Source organism: Lontra canadensis, unplaced genomic scaffold (assembly GCF_010015895.1).
Source record: "Lontra canadensis isolate GAN:19392208 unplaced genomic scaffold, GSC_riverotter_1.0 scaffold13, whole genome shotgun sequence".
In the NCBI taxonomy this organism is placed as follows: domain Eukaryota; kingdom Metazoa; phylum Chordata; class Mammalia; order Carnivora; family Mustelidae; genus Lontra; species Lontra canadensis.
The window spans coordinates 9,199,199-9,214,926 of NW_022631007.1; the positions used below are offsets into that span (position 1 = coordinate 9,199,199).

General features: G+C 39.5%; 1 protein-coding gene across 1 annotated transcript in view; it reads right to left on the reverse strand.

Moving 5' to 3' along the window:
- The window catches only part of PID1 (phosphotyrosine interaction domain containing 1), a 225,313-nt gene that overhangs the window by 89,438 nt on the left and 120,147 nt on the right, over positions 1-15,728 (reverse strand). The window lies entirely within an intron of this gene.

Consider the following 15,728-nt stretch of genomic DNA (forward strand, 5'->3'; position numbering starts at 1 on the left):
CCTCTGATTTCTTTATACATTCCGAACACAAATCTTTTATCAGTTATATGATTTGCAAATATTTTCTTCAAGATAAGTGGACAAAGTAGACCAATACCAGGTAATGAACTTCCCTTAAGGGGAAGCTGCCTCTGTAGGTCAGATTTCCGTCCGGCTCAGCTACATGTTAAATAAAACACAGCAAGACTTGATGGTAGCATGAGAGATTTTATCCGTATGTGGTTTGATAAATTAAAACCTAGGGCAAAGACGAAGTAAAATGAAACATTTGCTCTTCAATAGCCATGCTGAGTGAATTTTATTATTTTCTTCTTGAGTTAATGAGGAGTTTCAAAAGTCTGGAGTTTTGGTTTTGCTGGTGGCTACATTAGATGGATATTAGCCTTATCATAATGAATCCATCTGTCCTGGCTCCCCACAACTGAGGATGGCTTCATTTTATTGCTGTGGTCTTTCTTTCAGCTTCTCCCAGGCAACTGGCATCTTACTTATTTTGAGCAAAGGAAATTTTTAAAAAATAATGGTATCAAAAAGAGGAAAAGAAAAATATGAGATTATCTCAATGTCATTAACAGCTACAAACAGCAGTAAATTCTGATAGCACCACCTTTAATTCTCTATAATTACATGTTTAAAGTATTTTTTCTTGGGGTGCTGGCTCAGTCAGTGGAGCATCTGACTCTTGATCATGGAGTCATGGGTTCAAGACCCACTCTGAGTGTAGAGATTACTTAAAAGTAAAAAAAAAAAAATCTTAAAAAAATGTAAAAAGTATTTTTCTCATGCTTCATATTTGCCTTTCATCTATTCAACAGACCTTGAGAATGAGATTCAGTGAGTATGTCTCACATCTGTGGCCATAATTCTCACTGATATTTGACCTGCTATTTAAAAAGAAGGGAAAGTTAAAAGAAAAATCAAAATTTAGTCTGAGCTTTATTTTTTTTTTTTTTAATGAGATGGCAAAATTAACACTCTCAATTCAGAGATTGCTCCTGACTGAGCATAGGGTGGAGGAGATGCCCCCAAAACAAAATGCCTTTCCAGTACCTGTTGGCTAAAAATTCCTGCACTCAAGAGGAGATCTAACTCTTTGGGTATCTTCTACTCTGAGCTGTATTTCTAAAATTTCCCTTAATGAATCTTCGTTTTCCATTGGGGGCCAATTTTATGATTGAGCTTAGGGTTAAATATGTGTGTGAGCATATATTTCTGTTGGGGTAGGAGAGTGAAGTCAATATTTCTACTCTTTACTGATACCCAGTTTCTATTTCTGGTATTCAGAACAATCACACTTCCCTATGTTTCCAAAGTTAGCTTTGGCTCTAAGATTTGCTCTTGCCAATAAAAGTAAGCAACAGTGATGTGTGTCCCTTTTCTGCTGAAGCATTATAGAGCCCATCTGTGGTTCTCCATGCTGTGTTCCCTGTTTCTGTGTAAAATCCTTATAATGCACCTCCATCAGCCTGGGTCTCAGGGTAAAGATGACATTAATCAGAGTAAGTAAGTAAGTAAGTAAAAAATACACTTGCCTTACTGCGTTGTTTTCACTTAATAACACTTAGGGAATGTTTGTTACAGCAGCATAACATTCCACCCTGTCTAATAAAGGGAGCAAAAAATAAAATAAAATAAAAATTGCTGCCTTCATTTTCAGTCCAATTCTTCCTCAACACATTTGAAAATTCTCTATTAATTATTCAGTCAACTGACAACCCACATCACACTTGATCTGACCATACTGCAGAACCTGCCTCTTGGAACATGAGGGGAAATAAACCAAGAAAAAACAAAACAAAACAACAACAACAACAACAACAACAAAAAAAAAAAACAGAACAAAATAAAACAAAAAACAAACAAAAAACAAGAAAAAACTGCTTAGAATATAGGCTCTACAATACTGAAGTGTATAAGCGGCCCTCCCTTTCCTTCCCCTCCCAAGCCCTACAAACATTCACCAGAAAAATCTAATCCATGAAAATGAAATAATTTTAATAAGATAATTTTGCTGAACATCACCCCATTCCTTAAATATTTAAATATGGGACATCGAGTGTTGACTATACTTGGCATGTATACTCCGTGCACATTTCCCCCTGTGCATTGTAGTCTGTGGGAGGCTGATCTCCACGCAAGCAGCTGGTATACCACTGAAGCCTTTCTCTGCCAAAGTATACTGAGCATACTGAACAAAATTTGAACCCTCCATTTCTCAGCAACAAAGCCCCTGAGAGGTCCAGAAATGGTTATGGACTGCACATTCTTTGGTGGCTATTAAGGGAGCAATAGAGGATAATCCATTTCTAATGTGTTTACCAGGTCAATTTTCTACATAGTTACAAAGCTTAATTTCTCCGTAAAGCCATCCCACAAAGATCTTAAAATGTGACTACATCACAAGTTTGAAGGACTCTCAAAAAGAGCCCACACCTGCCAGATGTGATGGCAAATGTCTTTCAAAAAAAAAAAAAAAAAACACACAGAAAAACAAAAATTTTTCATAAAAAGATATTCCTGCCTGAAGTTTCTATGAAATAATGATGATGCAGCCCCAAAGGAGGTAGGATTTTGGAGAGAGAAGAATAAAAGAGAAACACATTTGGAGCCAAAGCACTGAGTTTTTCCCATTGTGCTACATGAAAAAGATGGGTCTGGAGGCAATTTAACAAGTTTAAATTACAACTTGGAAAGTAATAAGCTTTGGCTCCTGAGATGCACAACCGACTGGGAATGGTCTGGCAAAAAAAACTCATATTCCACATTTCTCAGCTAAATCCCAGACTCACATGCAATGCTTAGCATTGAGGGGATAATATGTGAATTTATGAATCTTCATGCAGAGTATAAGAACCTGAAATTACTAAAATGACTGCCTGAGATATAAATAAGCTTTTGCCTATCATGCAAAATACCAATAAAGGAAGTTTGATGAATACTTTGATTTTAAAATGTGATTCAGAAGAGAACATGTGTAAATGTAAACACTGGCATATTCAGAAGAATCATTAATTCAGTACCTTTGCATAGTTGGTAGAGGTGAAATTTTCCACGTAGTCCCAGATGGATGGCCACAGGTCAAGTGTCCCCCACATGTTTGCACATGTCTGTTTCATTTTTTTTATTAGAGTGGGCTAAAAACTTCCTTAATAACCAACATCTTAGTGATTTAAGAAAATAAAGGCTTATTTCTGCTTATGTAACAACCTAAGGGTAAGCTTTTTCTATGCAACTGGTCAAGAACCAAAGCTCTCAGCTTGTGGCTCCCCCCTCCCCTTGAAACTTGGAACCTTCTCCATGTGAATGGTAGGAGGAGAAGGAGAATCAAAGATCTTCTGCACATTTAATGGGCTGGGCTTGGACAAGGAATATGTTATGTCTGTCCACATTTCAGTGGTCAGGACTCAGTTATAGGGGACACCTACCTGCCAGGGGTACTGGGAGATGTAATCTAGCCATGAGTCCAGAAGAGATGGAGAAAAGAACTGGTGACTTCTTCGCTTGGTGAGACACAACCTCTCTATTTTCTCTCAGAATTGTATCTATTTATTATTGCACAGAAATTGTACCTATTTATTATTATTCCTGCTCCATTTTTTCCCCATGGATTCAAATTACTCAGACTCAGAATTGACTTGAATTTTAAGAGACTTATGAGTGAGCAAAATTTTCAGTTTATCTCTGTTGGAGGCTGGAACTTACTATTTACCAACTAAGACAAACTTGTTATGTGTCCCTCAAAATTCATGTGCTAAAACCCTCAACATAATGATATGTGGAGCTGAGGCTATCAAAGAGTAATTAGATCATGAAGTCGGAGCCCTAATAAATAGGATTAGTGCCCTTATAAGAAGAGGCCAGAGAGCTAGCTTGTTCTTTCTACCAAGTGAGGACACAGGAAGAAGACAGCCATCTGCAACCAGAAAGAGAGCTCTCATCAGATACCAAATTGACCAGCACCCTGATCTTGGATTTCTCAGCCTCCAGAACTACAATACATTTCTGTTGTGGATAAGCCACCCAGTAAATGGTATTTTGTCACAGCAGTCTAAGCTTTTTATTTTATTTTATTTTATTTTATTATTTTATTTTTCAGTGTTCCAGAATTCATTGTTTATGCACCACACCCAGTGCTCCATGCAATACGTGCCCTCCATAATACCCACCACCAGGCTCACCCAACCTCCCACCCCCGCTCCACTCCAAAACCCACAGTTTGTTTCTTAGAGTCCACAGTCTCTCATGGTTTGTCTCTCCCTCCCATTTCCCCCAACTCCCTTCTCCTCTCCATCTCCCAATGTCCTCCGTGTTATTCCTTATGCTCCACAAGTAAGTGCAACCATATGATAATTGACTCTCTCTGCCTGATTGATTTCACTCAGCATAATCTCTTCCATTCCCATCCATGTTGCTACAAAAGTTGGGTATTCATCCTTTCTGATGGAGGCATAATACTCCATAGTGTATATGGACCACATCGTCCTTATCCATTCATCCATTGAAGGGCATCTTGGTTCTTTCCACCGTTTGGCAACTGTGGCCATTGCTGCTATGAACACTGGGGTCCAGATGGCCCTTCTTTTCATTATATCAGTATCTTTGGGGTAAATACCCAGTAGTGCAATTGCAGGGTCATAGGGAAGCTCTATTTTTAATTTCTTGAGGAATCTCCACACTGTTTTCCAAAGTGGCTGCCCAACTTGCATTCCCACCAACAGTGTAAGAGGGTTCCCCTTTCTCCACATCCTCTCCAACACATGTTGTTTACTGTCCTGTTGATTTTGGCCATTCCAACTGGTGTAAGGTGGTATCTCAATGTGGTTTTGATTTGAATCTCCCTGATGGCTAATGATGATGAACATTTTTTCATGTGTCTCTTAACCATTTGTAAAGACAACCCCTTTCTTAAGTCAAGGCGTCTAAAATGCAAAATAAGCCATCAGAAGGTGACATTCTGAGCAGGGGGTAAGAAAAAAGGACATGGGCCAGTCTGAAGATGTGTCTATTTCTAGACCAGGTGACCAGAGGTGCTCAACCTAGGCACTATTGACATCTCAGGCTACATGGTTCTTTGTTGTAGAGCTAGTCCATGAACTAAAGGATGTTTAGGAACATCTCTGGCCTCCACCCACTAGATGCCATTAATACCTCCCCAACAGTGAAAACCAAAAACATGTCCAGACATTGTCAAATGTCCCCCAGAGGATTAAAACACACTCCTCATCTTTTGAGAACCACAGTTCTAGATCATAAAAAGGTAAAATGAGCTAACACAATCCACTATGTGATCATAAAACTCTTACAGGCCAGAGAAAGAGCATGTCTCTCTGTCTGTCTTTCTGTTTCTCTGTATCTATCTCTGTCTCTGGAACAGCCTGGGAAACCACTGCCATGTCCCTGCTCCTCTTTGTCTGGCCTCCATGGGGCTCATCTTCCTGTGAGGACTCAGGCTTCCTTCGGATGCATTGTTGATGCTGATGGGACTACCTGTCCTTCCTATAGAGTGAGAGCTGTCAGGGGCTCTGTCTGTGTCTCCCATTCCCTAGGCATCCATGTCACACATTCGTTAGGGAGTAAACCACGAATCAAGTTCCCCACAAAAGGTAAATAGATTAAAACATTTTAAACACCAGAGTCTCCCAAACTTCACATATTCTCAACAACCAAAGGTGTTTCCAAGGAAGCAGTAAAGACACTTAACATTTGTGAGCTCATCCCAGGGCACTTATTCAAAGCATAATCCAGCTTAGGAAAATTCATTCCCTTTAAACTCCCTCTAAAAACTCAAATAGAAAAATATTTTAAAATCTTGGTCCAAAATGCAGTGCTGCATTTTATCCCGCTAACTAGTGTTGCATTTCAGCAATTACGGAAAGGCTCTCTGATGTTAGTGTAACTGTACAAAGTTCCAAGTATTTCAAGTTGAAATGTGCAAAGAGACTTATTTATTACTTCCCATCGCTGAAAGGAGAATCTTTGATAGGGGAAAAAAAAACTGTTCAAAGCCAAAGAATCCTTCTTTTTGAATATAGTGGACTGACTTCGTGATGACAATACTTGGATAACCCAAGCTATTCAATGAATACTGCACCAACACTGCATTCAGAACTGTGAGCTTCTCTTCCTTATCATTTATTTCTAAACTGAAAACTAACTAGTACTACTACTAATAATAATTATCACCATGCTTTGTGTATCTACTATTTCCCAGGTCACTTATGTTCATTATTTCTAATGCTCACAAATACCCTCTAAATATTTACATCATATTTTTAAAAGATGAAAAAATGGAGGCTTAGAAAAGGTATCTGATTTACCTAGGAATGCAAACTGAGTAACTACAAAGATGGGGCTTGATCCCAAATGCCCCGAACTCCAAAGCCCACCATATTTGGGTTATTTCCACCAAGCTATGATGACTCCAAAAGAACTTAATTTATTGAAAATTCCATATTGGCAATTTCAGGCACTTCTACATACCAAAATCTAACTGTCATTATGGTAGGAGGCATTTTAATTTTCATTTCATTGCCTGGCAGTTCTCCTCAACTGGCTCGCGTATTGGGTTCTGTGTAAGTGTATTAAGTCGAATTCAGCTATCCAGAAAGTATTTATTCATTCCCATTTTGAAAGAGTAGCTTATGCAAACAGCACTATGAAGAAGCATATTTCTAAAAACAATCTGATTTGTCTTTATCCCCCAAGTGGGTCATGGTCTCTGCTCCACCAGTCTGAGAAGAAGGAACAGAAGAAAAGGCCATGTTTTTCTTTCTCATCTCACCCTGCGTGGTGACCGTCCACGCTTAACCGGGGAGGTGGCTTCTCGGAAGAGTAGCACCCATGGCTGGGCTGTGGTGTTCACACTAATTACAATGAAAATCTGTCTGCCCAGTGGGCTCAAGTAACCATGGCAACCTACCAGCTACAGCGCTCACACTAATTACAGCAAAGAAGCTGCGAAGAGCTCCACCCGGAGACTGAAGCGGTCGCACAAAGAAGGAAATATTTCTCAAGGACACTTCGCTCTTAAGTAGCCACTGGCAACCTTGCATCGGTTCAACTTTATCACCAAAATAAATGTCAGTTCAGTTTTACCAACTGATGTTAAAAGTTGTTAAACATAACACCCTTGAACTTTCATTATAACGGAACTGTGAATCAAAGCTCTGAATAACTACATCATGAAGGGCAGGCTAGGAGTCATTTCAAAGGCTTTATAGCCCTCAGCCCATCTGGAATCCTGCAGACGCACACGTGCCCTCACGTTTCTGCAACATGCAGAACTTTCCCCACTAAGGGTGCGAGTCCCAGCAAAGCCCCCAATCGGGAAGAACTGTGGAACCACCTGGAAAGTGGGGAGGTGACCCTGTGTGAGGCTGACGGCAAGGAAAGGAAACCGCCCTTTTGGAAAGTCCCTGTTTTCTCTTTTTAAAGAAAAAAAAAAAAAAACATAAAAGTCTTAAAAAATAAAAAACAAGAAACCATCTTTAAGAAATATCCCATGAGCAGGAGTAGAAATTCATTGGTTGGGTGGAAATGAGGACAGTGGTGATTTTCATAGTCACTGTGGAATGAATTTGAGCAAGATAATTAGGGAGCTAGCAGGTTTCTTAGGTGACTTCATGGGTCTATCTCAAGTTGGCGACTCTGAACGTAGGGGGACATCAAACTTCCTGGATCCCTTCTGTCCACCTCTCCCACAAGGCTGAGTTCCTAGGAAACTTAATTCAGCTTGTGTCACTGGCATCCAGCTCTGCTTCCGGCGTGAAGTAAGTGCTCATAAATGTTAGTGGAACTCAACTGGAAACAGCAACGTCCATAATGTCTGACATACTGGTTTTCTGGAGCAGCCATAATGACGAACCATGAACTAAGTGGCTTCAACAACAGAAGGGTATTGTCCCACGGTTCAGGAGGCTGCCAGTCTGCGGTCAAGGTGTCTGAAGGGCCATGGTGGGGAAGGATCTGTTCCAGGTCTTTCTCCCAGCTCTTGGAATTTCCTTGGCTTGAGGCGGCATAACTCCCCCATGGTCTCAAGGCATTTTCACTGTTTTATGTCTATGCTCAAATGTCCCCTGTTTTTATGGACACCAGCCCTATTTGATTAAAGGCCCTCCCGACTCCAAGACAACCTCATCGTAAACTAATTACACTTACACAACCCTGTATCCAAATAAGGCCACATTCTGAGGGACAGGACTTTAATATACACATTTGGGTGGGGATATAATTCAACCCATAACATATGAGCATAAGTAAACTTTAAGTAAATATTAGACACTTTTACACACACACACACACACACACACACACACACACTGTGAAGAGTAAAGAAACCCCATTCACACAGAAAAATTACCATGCCAGTCATGTTTTAAGAGTGATTTATCTCCCACAAAATAAGCTCAAATTGTCCATTCTACCAAAAGGTACCACAAAATACCAGACATGTCTTTCACTAATTAATCCTATTTAGCAATTAAAAGCCAGGGTCACGGGGCACCTGGATGGCTCAGTGGGTTAAGCCTCTGCCTTCAGCTCAGGTCATGATCTCAGGGTCCTGGAATCGAGCCCGGCATAGGGCTCTCTGCTCAGCGGGGAGCCTGCTTCCCCTGCCCTCTCTGCCTGCCTCTCTATCTACTTGTGATATCTCTCTCTCTCTCTCTCTCTCTGTCTGTCAAAAATAAATAAATAAATACTAATAAAAGCCAGGGTCTCACAAGTCAACAGATCTCTGAATAAATCACACAGGTCAACTGCGCAAAATTCAATTCTTAAAGAGCCTCCACTTTTTCTGAAAGAGGTAACAAGACCTGGGAAAAAGGAAGGTCTCATAAGGTTCTGGTTCCTCCACGTTCGTGTGAGAGGCAGTCACTGTTCCAGAGAAATCAAGTAAACAGTCAACGTTATAAAAGTTCTTTCGAACCCACAAGTCAGTATAAATAAATAAATGCATGAAATCCAGCTTTTCTAGCCCTTAATGCTGCAAGTTTTCCTGGACTTGGAAATTGTCACAAATCCTCATGTTTATTATTGGCAGATATTGCTAAAATTTTGAACCAAAATGCTAGAAACTGTTCCTCTGTCTGCGATACACACTATTTTGAATTTCGTATAAATGTGTTTTAGATTCAGGTTACAAATTTATCCAAGCTCATTATGTAATTAAATGTTTGATTAGGAGCAAGAATTAACATATTACACAGAAGCATATAATTTTATGAGACAAATTATTTAATCCCAATAAAGAGATTCACCATGGTAATTATCTGACCCATCCAATTCAACATGTAATTCAAAATGGTTTTTCAAGTTATCTAAAAATGTAGTTATTAAGTAGATATAGCAAAATGTATGCACTGCCCTATAGAGTTTTTAAAGAAATACTTGGGAAAAATATGAGGGCATTTTAAATGGGCATTTAAAAATAATAAAGAGAGGGGAGTGATGCCTTAGTTGAACATCCAATGCTTGATCTCAGCTCAGGTCTTGATCTCAGGGTCATGAGTTCAAGACTTGTGTTGCGCTCCATGCTGGGTGTGAAACCTACTTAAAAGAGAAAGAAAAGAAAAAGAAAAACAAAAAGGGAAAAACAAAAAGGAAAGAAAGAAAGGAGGGAGAGAGGGAGGCAGGAAGGAAGAAAGAGAAGGAAGGGAGGAAGGAAGAAAATAGAAATATACAGAGAGGAAAGATCAGGGATGGAATTCTGAGGAAAGGATAAAATATTGACAGTTTTGTCATGGCAAACACTAGGTGCTTTAATTTCTTTCTTTTTTTTTTTTTAACTTGGTGACATTTGAAAATGGTATATTGAATGCATTTATTTATTTATTTTATTTGAGACAGAGAGAGAGAGAGAGCGTGCAAGCAGGGAGGAGGTCAGATAGAGAGGGAGAAGCAGGCTCTCTGCTGAGCAGGGAGACAGAATTTGGGCTCGATCCCAGGACCCTGAGATCATGACCAAAGCCTAAGGCAGACGCTTAACCGACTGAGCCACCCAGGTGCCCCTTGAATGCATTTTTAATCTTTCCGGTTATCTTGGCAAAATGGGACTGGCTGGCAGCCCTCAAACGGGAGATGGATTTGTTTTAACTGCCAGATACAATCTCTGTTAATCAACCCGAGGTCTTCAAGCACAATTTAGCTTGCTACTTCAGGAGCTGGATGGTACGCAATTGTTCACAGCTGTTTCTAATTACACCTTGATCCAATAATAACTAAATATTGTTTAACAGTGTGGCAGTAACTACTTAAGAAAATGTGTGAGATCCATAATGGAAAGTAACACTTTCAGGCATAAACCTGCATAAATTAGAACCTGGGGAAAACCCAAACACAATTCAGTAGGTGGCACTCTTCCCTCAGCCAGAATTTTCTTCATTCTGCAGGACTGGACTATTTTCTCTCGGACAATTACCTCTATTCATTAATCCATGGAATTTTGTGTCCTAAGTCAGTATCAACACACTAGCCTCAAACATATCGCCTGGCTTCTTCTCTTTGAGATACACGGCCCAGATTAAAAAAAAAAAAAAAAAAAAAATGCTGAAAACAGGTGAAACAGTAGAAAAAGAGAATGATTTTACCTGAAGTCCTTAGATAATGAGGTCAGTGTAGTGTTATTTGAAGTAAATTAATTCTTTATACCCATTAAAAACAACCCAAATGATTTGACCTCTTCCACTGATATTCTCCAATGAGCTAATTTAAAATATTTAAACTAGCCACTTAACATGTTTCTCATCCTTGGGTGCCATTGACTTTGGGGCTGGAGAATGTGTTGGTGAAGGGCGGGGAGGACATTCTGTATGTTGCAGGATGTTTGGCAGCATCCCTGGTCTCTACCCCCAAATGCCAGTCACACCTCGCACTTGTGACAGCCCAAAATGTCCCCAGACATTGTCAAATGTTCCTGGGGACAAAATCATCTCATTCGAGATACATCAATCAACCCTTTACAATGAGGACCACTCTCTGATTTCATTGCCACGTACTGAGTTTTTCTATTTTCAATAACAGTGTTTTTTTTATCCTATTTCCCTGATTCCAAAGGTTGATGCATGTGTTGAAAATTTTGAAGCTCTAATAAGCACAAACAGGAAAATTAAAAGCCACTGGTAATCGTCCCATACTATGATAATGACTGTTAAAATTTTAAGTGCATCCTTTTATTTTCCTCTGCATAAAGATGCACATAGAGTACACATAATATTATTTGATTCATTATAATCTATTTTAAACCTATTAGACCATTAAAACCTATTGCACTACTATTTTATAAAAAGGTCTTTTATCTCTAAAGATATACTCTGTCATTAAATATTCAATTAAGCATGATTTTATTTTGTGGCTACAGAGTCTTTCCAAGAGATATTTCATTTTTTTAAACCAAGCTCTTATATTGGGCTTTTTACATGATCTCAAAGGTTAAAGTCAATTACTTTGACTATGTTCACTTGGGATAAATCCCCAGCAATTGAAATTCTGAGTACTAACCTATTTTAGTTCTGCCTTTGCACAGAGAGAAGAAAAGAGGGAATGATGAAACAAAGAAGGTAAAAGTACAGAGAGAGGAATAAAGAATGGAAGGAAGGGAGAGAGTAGGTAGTAAATGAGATGGGATGAGTTGACTGGGGTGAGGAGGTACAAGGGAGGGAACCATAGAGGGAAGGAGAGGAGGTCATAGGAAAGAGAAGCAGCTTCAGTAGAAGTTGATTTAGAAATGAACTTGGCTGGCTTCCCTCCCACTTTTATTCTCAGTCTTTAGGTGGTTGGTGTGGTTCATCCTCCTACAAAAATGATGCCATCTCCACCCTCCATTCAGAGAGCATACACTTTGAATTACTCTTCCTCATTCAATTCTTCCTGTAACTAGCAGACATCAGTAAAATGGCACATGAAATAAAAGTGAGAAACCTTGAAAATATTATGCTAACTATAAGTAGCCAGACAAGAAAGGTCACATATTGTATGGTTTCATTTATATGAGATATCCATAAAAAGCAAATTCATTGAGACAGTAAGTAGATTAGCAGTTGCCAGGGGCTGGGGGCGGGGGTAGGAAATGGAGAGTGACTGCTTAATTGGTATGAGATTTCCTTTTGGAGTAATGAAGACATTCTAGAAGCAGAGAGCAGTGATGGTTGCACAACATTATCAATGTGCTGAACCCACTGGATGATACACTTTAAAATGGTTCAAATGGTCAATTCCATGATGTCCTTTTAAAAATTCATGAATCATGGGGTGCCTGGGTGGCTCAGTGGGTTAAAGCCTCTGCCTTCGGCTCAGGTCATGATCCCAGGGTCCTGGGATCCAGCCCCGCATCAGGCTCTCTGTTCCACGGGGAGGCTGCTTCCTCCTCTCTCTTTCTCTGCCTGCCTCTCTGCCTGCTTATGATCTCTACCTGTCAAATAAATAAATAAAATCTTTTTAAAAAAAATTCATGAATCAAACAAATTATAAAGGGATGTCTTTATAAAAAGCATTTGAGTTGAGCATAAAGGACTTAAAAATAAATAAAAAGAAAAGCAAGAGAAGTAATAGCTATCCTCTTGAGCACCACTACCTAGCCCTGTCTCATCTCATCTTCGTGACAACTTTGACAAATGACTATTATTCCCATTTTACAGATAACATAAAAGAGAGACCAAAAGTTAAGTCACTGAAGGAGAGGCAAGTACTAGGCAGAATTAGCATTGGCTTCTAATTGGAAACCTTGCTCACAGAATAAAACCAGGCTAACTAGGTGGATAAAATCCTTCACTGTGGTCTCACATAGGCGGTAACCTCCTGAGTTAACTAGACACAGATCATCCACACAGTTATTTAGGAAAGAAGAAAAGTCCCCATACCAGCTGCCTGATTGAAATTTTCCAGCTCAAAGGAGGCACTATTGTTCAGCAGGAAAGGAAACAGGATAAAAACACAGCACACGACTCTGAATCCTTCATCCACAACCAGCTCATGAGCTTAGTAAAGACTTAATCTCCCACTTTTGCCAAATGACACATGATCAACCAAATTAACTAGCTAGGTCATTGAGGTTGGGAGGGAACATTGTGAAAAAAGCCAAAAGCTTTATGCTTATAGGTCCAACTTCAGAAATCACCTTTCTCTCTTTTATTTCCCCCAGCTTTATTTAATTGACATATACACTGTGTAAATTTAAGGTATACAATGTAGTCATTTAATACATGCATAAACTGAAAAATGTTTACCACAAGATGGTTAATCAACATAACCTTCACCTCACATAATGAACATTTTTGTTTTTGTCATAGTGAGAACATTTAAGATCTACTATCCTAACAACTTTCAAGAGTACAATACAGTATTGATAACTGTAATCACCAGGCCGTACATTAGGTCCCTGGAACTTATTCATCTTATAAGTTTATACAACTACAAGTGTGTACCCTTCGGTGAAGCCCTCCCCATGTCCTCCACCCCCCACCCCCAGCCCCAGGGAACGATATCGGCTTTCTGTTTCTATGAGTTCATTTTTGTTTTTAGATTCCACGTATAAATGGGATCTTACAGTACTTGTCTGTTTCTGCCTAACTCATTGCCTTTAGCATGATGCCCTCAAGGTCCATCCGTGTCATCACAAATGGCAGGACTTCCTCCCTCTTCATGGCCGAAGTAAAGCTTAGTAGTAGGAAATACCTTGCCTTAGGGAGTTAATTTTTTCTGCTGCAGAGACTTTAGTATGGCTCATTTCTACTGAATATATACACACCACAATGTCTTCATCCATTCATCTGTCAATGAACACTTAAGTTGTTTCTACATTTTAGCTATCATTAATTATATGCTTCAGTGAACGTGGGGGTGCCAATATCTCTTCACGATGGTAAAAAAAAAAAAAGAATTTTCTCATGATGTTCGTGCCCAGAGTGAACAGACAGGAGTAGCTGATAACATTAAAGCATCCCAGGTCAAGACCTGAAGCTGAGGATGGGTAGGTTTAAAGAGGGAGAAGCACAATCATGTGAAATACAAAACTCAAATAATTCAACTCTGAGCACCAAGTTCAATGCGTGCTTGTCAGTTAACTAATGAAAAGAGGCCTGAAAAAGCAGTCAGTGGACAGGGTAGGCAGTTTCTCAGGTGGCCCCATAGCAAACCTCACCTCCCAGTGTTCAGGCCCTTGTACAATCCTCTCCCCTTGAGTGTGAGCTGGTCCTGAGGCTTCTAAGATGTCACTTCCAAGTTTAAGTTACAAAAAGACTCTGTCTTCTATCTCACTTATCCTGTCTTGCTCTCTCACTTGCTGGTCCTGATCGGGGTCAGCTGATCTATGAAGAGGCTATTGTGGCAAAGAACTGAGGAGATCTTTGGGAGACAGCCAGCGAGGAACCACCGCTCTCAGCCCAACCACCTGCAGAGAACTGAATCCCACCATCCGCCACCTGAGTGAGCTTGCACGGGAACCTCTCTCAGTTGAGCTTTTGAATAAGGCTGCAGTCCTGGCCAATTGCCCGACGGCAACCCCAGGAGAGACCGTGACGCAGAAACAGTCAGCTGACCTGCACTCAGATTACCAGTCCACAGAAACTGTAAGATAATAAATGACTGCGGCCATAGACACTAATTTTGGGGTAATTTTTATGCAGCAATAGATAACTAGTATAAAAGAGTTATCTGGGGGGGGGACTTTTTTTCAACTTAAAAGAGTTTTCTGATGTTTCATGGATCAATAAAGAGAATTGTTTCAGAAATTTAATATTCCTTCCTCTTGGACTTAGCCATATATTAATGCCCCCGAAACAAAATTCCTATATGAAAATAGCTTTATTCTGTCTCTTTTTGTGAATAAGGGCTAACGGGTTATTAACCTTCCATTAAAAAATCAATAAGGAATTGGCCCTTTCTCTCTCTGATTTAAATCTATTGGCTGGCTATCCTGACCTTCAGGGACATAAATTGACTAAAGAAACTCTGAGCCCTATTTGACCCCCTGAGAAAATTCAGACAAATATTGCCTCAAAATTCTCAGCCCTACCTTAACCCAAACTATCCCCTGCAGCCATAGAGAAGAGCAGTGATGAAAACATTAAGTACCAGGCTCATAGATCTTATTCCAGAACTTACCACATATCTTTATGTTTCTCTTGTAGAAATGAGCCATACTAAAGTCTCTGCAGCAGAAAAAATTAACTCCCTAAGGCAAGGTATTTCCTACTACTAAGCTTTACTTTGCTCAAAACAGTGGGGAGAAAATGCAAAAGGAAGATGAAGGATTTTTTTTTTTTTTTTTTTTTTTTACATTTAAGGGCTTTAATAAATTAAGTTCAGGGTCTTTTTTTAATCACAGACTTTTGCATATTTCACCAATTTCAAGTAAAATAAACTACACAAGGCAATGCCCTTTTCTGATTCCTAATAAGCAGCTGCTCTATTTGATACATTTGCGGAAGTCCCAGGAACAAAAGAGCAGAGAGAATAGAAAGATTTCTGTCAATGCAAATTCGTATGGGGAAGTAGCTTGTGACATATGTGTTTCAATGAAAAAAACTGGGGGCCTTGAGTGCAGTAAATAAAGCATCACCATTCATTCTTCTATCATTCTTTACCATAAAACACATTTAAGTTAATTTCTAACAGTAAAGATGACATTCATCTCTTACCAGAGGACTAAATTAAATCAAGGACACTAAATTCAGTCTGAGGTTTCCAATTAGATGTTAATGGTTTAAATACAATAGCTCCTGAATGAAAGAAGA